Consider the following 4,764-nt stretch of genomic DNA (forward strand, 5'->3'; position numbering starts at 1 on the left):
AAAAAAATTATTAAACTTCCAAGGAGAAATAGAAAAAATGGAGGCAAATTTAGATTGAGTCGTGAAATATAAATTGTCATCATTCATCAAATTGAAGCAGATGGAAAATGAGGCTATTTGAACAAGTACACACATAAGTCCGATATGGCATATTATATATAGGACACAAATTGTCATATAGGATGTCACGTAGGATGTGTGTGTCTATTTGTTCAACTTTATACAAGTTTAAATATATACTTATGCACATCTCAAAGTTGGAGGACATAACTGTATATTGAGACCAACTTAAAAGACATATTTATGTATTATACCTAATTATGAACGCCCCTAAGTTCACGATATACTAAAATATAATACAACTGAAAACTAGCCAAGTGTCCAACTGCCAATACTTTAGTCCACAAAACATCATCATCAGCTTATGTAAAAAAAAAAAAAAGTATCACATGAATCGAATAGAATAAGTTTATTTAGGACAGTTGTGGGGGTTAGCTGGAATTTATGAAAGTCCCAATAGAATGTTGGTAACATTCATGTGAACTGAACTGCCTTGATTGTTGCTAAAGAATTATTAAAAAGAACCTTCGATGCTCAAATCCAATTGCATTTAAACCTAAATTATTTGGTTACTTTGTATTCCAACCAGCATTTTATTTTCTTCTTTTACATCTTTATGAGTTGCAATCATGTGACAGAAACCCCTTCAATCTCACCTATGTATCAAAACATGTGACCATGTCTTTTATTTATTACTCTTTTTAATGTTTGATTTACTTATACCAAGGAATAAATATATTTAGAGTCTGTTTGGAGGAGTCTGTCAGACAGCCATGAGACTATCTCAGATCTGGGCAGATATAAGAACGATCATCTACTGTACCACAGCTCGAGGAACCACGGATGATTGTTAATCACGCTCTGGTCACATGGCCATGCTTCATCAATCAGACTTGGTTTTTTGCCTCCTTAGAAATCAAGGATATAGTGGTACAAGCCATAGAATAGATTTTGTTCAAGTAAGGTCGTGAGCTTGTTTGGCATTGCTGCTAAAAATTACTTATTTTTAGAAATATTTTTTTATAATAGTTTTTCAGAAAAGTGCTTTTAAAAAAAAACAATTTGTGTTTGGATAATTCATTTGAAAAATACTTTTTATAAGCGAATTATGTTTGGCTAATTTTTAAAAAAAATTCTTTTGAGAGTCAAATTACGAAAAAAGACAAGTATTATGCACTTCTAATATTAAGATTATTTTAATATCTATGATAAAATTTATAATTAAAACTTTATTTTATTAAATTAAAATTTACATATTTAAATTGTCAATCAATATCATACATAGATGAATAAAAAATATTAAATATTAATATAATAGTAACATGATGATTTAAATATAATTAAAAATCATTTCACAAATTAAATCACTATATACAAAACACTCATCACAATAATAAATAAATAAATATAAGAGATGTATTGATAAATATGTATATATGGCATAGATATTTTGGTCTTGAACTAAATAATTTTCTGCTTTTGTTTTTTTTTTTAAATCAGAAACTATTAGATCCTCCCCAACTTCAAAAAAGTTGTTTCTACTTCTATTTAAAAGCAGATTTACTAATTAGTCAAATACCGTGTTTTACCAAAATAAGTATTTTTGGCCTTATAACAGCAATGTCAAAAAGGCTCTACTCTCTTCCAGCTTAAGTGACACGTTTCTTTTTAATAGATTTTAAAAATAACTATTTTTATATTGAGAAATAATTTTATATTTAAAAGTAATTTTTGACATCACCAAAAATTGCAATGGTGTTATAGGATATTGGATGAGAAGAATATCATAGAGGAAGAGGTTATGGTTGCATGAGCAAGTCCAGAAGTCTGTTTCTCTTTATTATATATACTATCATGAAATGTGAGTAAAAAATCACTTGTGTAGTAAGTATGAAAACAAGCTTGGTATTGTCTCTTGTTTCAAAGGTAAAATCATGCCAATACAGAGCCAAGTAATGCAAATAAAAGCACAAATAATATCGATCTTGCCCATACAGACCCAAATCATGTTAAAACAAGCCCAAGTACTGCAAGAGAGCACATTAGGATCCATAACGGATATTTATCCTCATGAATAATTAACAAGGCTTTCAATACATGCCCAAACACAAATAAAAGCAATAATGGTGTATTTAGTCAAAATTGCTTTGCATGTATGCACGGGTAGTAAAATCATCATTATGTGTGTATACCAACAGTTGCTTCACTTAGGCATATAATGTATGTGTATGTATACCAGCTTAACCCCATGCTACTACCAACCAATAAATACGTTTTCCCAATTTCCAAATTTGCAGTATAACATATTTTCATACAAAATACAAATAGATAAAGATTGGGCACGGGTAGCCACCATCTAGTATTAATAAAATCACTCAATTTAAACTTTTGTATTAGTAAAATTATCAACAATTTTTTGTTAAAAATAATAAATATAACTCAAATCATGCTAAAAATGCTCTAATCATAATCGACAACATTCAACAATAGCGCCTCTACAATCAATTACGATGATAAAGTTTAAAACATTAATTGATGTACGTCCAACAGCTCCCACCCTTTTATGAAAATATTCTAGGGTACTTATAGGACAAAGTTCACGTTGTAACGATTTCGAGAATCACCCAAAGACTGATGCTCTTCATAGAATAAATGAACCCTAATAATCCCTCTAATTGTTGTAATTTAAAAGGGACTTGCCTCACGATGAACTCCCCAAAAACCTCTTTTCAATGATCTCAAATCCAACTCCTTGAATTTACAAATTAGAGTGGAATTGTGCGTTAGTTCTTGTTAAATTGATGATGTAGTTCTCACGAGAGGAAATACAATAAGATGCGGAAATCGAAAATACAAAAAGTAAAGATAGACAGACACAAAAAGAGGAAACAAAGAGCAACCTAAGGATATATTAAACCCAAAGACCTCAATTCGTTAATCCAACAAGAATCACCTAACTCTTACGACGACCTTGAGGTATTCGATATACCAAGCAACCGACGTTTCTAAACAAGGTTCAACAAAAGATTATACCAAGCTTTCAAACACTCAAACATGAGTTTCAGGTTTACAACCACAATATTCAAATCAGTCTCCCTAAAATGAACCCTAAAACGTCTATTTATAGTTTTAGGACATTATTACATAGATGGGCCCAAAAGTGACCCGAAATGGCCAATGGGCAAGCCAAGTCGGGGTTGCCTAATGACTCGGGGATCCGCCCAATATGTTCGGCGAGGAATCCTGCTCCTTGCCTTGGCTGGGAGCTACTGGAACTTTGGGCGGTTTGGGACCATCGCCCAATCCACTTGGCGATGCTCCGAAATTCCCTCATCTTGCCGAATGAGCAGCTTCTTTCTGTAGCTCCTTGGGCCAGTTGGCGATCTTAGAACTCTCACCAAGGGGGTTTGGCGAGTCGCCGAAGTGGCTGACATCGCTCTGAATGGAGCAACGCCTCCACTTGCTCCTTCTTGCTTCGTTAGACCTCCCACGCTCCAAACTATCATCCAAGCATGGTGTTGCTCAACTGGGAGCTCCTTCAAAGTACGTATGTTACCAAGCAAGGCCTGGAGTCCCCTCTTTGGCACCATCTCAATCCCACGAGCCTCCATCCTTGTGAACGATCCATCAATACATTGAAGTTCATGAATGGATGGCTTGGATGCAATCTGGCTTGCATCATTCTCCCCTTCTTGAAAAGGATTCGTCCTCGAATCCATACCTTGCAAAACCATAGGGGAAGCAAATAAGAACCAGATCCTCATGGCATGAGGGTTAGCGTTAGCAATAACAATTTCTTCAACATGCCAAGGATGCACAAATTTAACATATAACCAAGCATCAAAATGATCAACAAAGGGTTTATAACCCATCACGGTAATAGATACTTGGCTACATAATAGACTTTGACCAAGGGAAGAAGTGAAGGAACCAATACACTTAAACAACCTCATATGTAAGCCCTCATTGGTTCCACATTCAAACAAGCACAAGTGCCACAAGTCCCTTATGTCAAACAGTAAATAACACTTGTCCTCTTGACCAAGCATCACTTCATAAGTTCCACAAGTCAAGTTACTACCGGGGTCAAATGTAAAGGAAATCCAAAGGCTTGGATTAAGTATCCCCTCTTTTGCCCTATTGGCACCCTAAATTTCTAACAACATACTCCACTCAAAAGCGTGAGCATCATCATATGTAAACAATTACTAGAGAAAGATGTCTCGCAAGTCAACTGCCTCTAGGGTGTTTTCATGGGAATGACTACTAATAGATTCAAACTCATGGGTCATACCACTGACAATTGGAACACACCTAGAAGAAGAAGTAATGGGAAAACAAATACCACCTTCCTCTTCATCACATTCCTTCTCCACAAGAGTACTCTCATCTTCCAAAAAGAGATTTCCATCTTTGGGAGGGAAAGCTTCACACCATAGTGGGTTACTATAACAAATATAGCTATCAAGAGCTATACTGCTCTCATGATTCATACCACTAAGTACATCACTAAGAGTGATTTCATCATCTTCAAATAAGATATTGTACTTAAAGAGGGAGGGATCAACCACTAGGGAAGAATTAAAATATGTAACTTCACCCTCAAAAAGACACATATCATTTTTCGAAGCATTTTCAAGCACATGATCTCTACGAGCAAAGGAAGCAATCGGGTCTTCCACAAAAGATATGCTCAAAGAGTCA

The 4,764-nt window shown here is 34.7% G+C and overlaps 1 non-coding gene across 1 annotated transcript; it reads right to left on the bottom strand.

Annotated features, from left to right (window-relative positions):
• Window positions 1–817: 817 nt before the first annotated feature.
• LOC125821672 (small nucleolar RNA U3) lies at window positions 818–1,029 on the bottom strand. Its single transcript, XR_007442605.1, has one exon. It is a non-coding gene; the product is annotated as a small nucleolar RNA U3 (small nucleolar RNA).
• Window positions 1,030–4,764: the final 3,735 nt, after the last annotated feature.

Source organism: Solanum verrucosum, unplaced genomic scaffold, assembly GCF_900185275.1.
Source record: "Solanum verrucosum unplaced genomic scaffold, falcon-dt-bn FXZP01000211.1, whole genome shotgun sequence".
In the NCBI taxonomy this organism is placed as follows: Eukaryota; Viridiplantae; Streptophyta; class Magnoliopsida; order Solanales; family Solanaceae; genus Solanum; species Solanum verrucosum.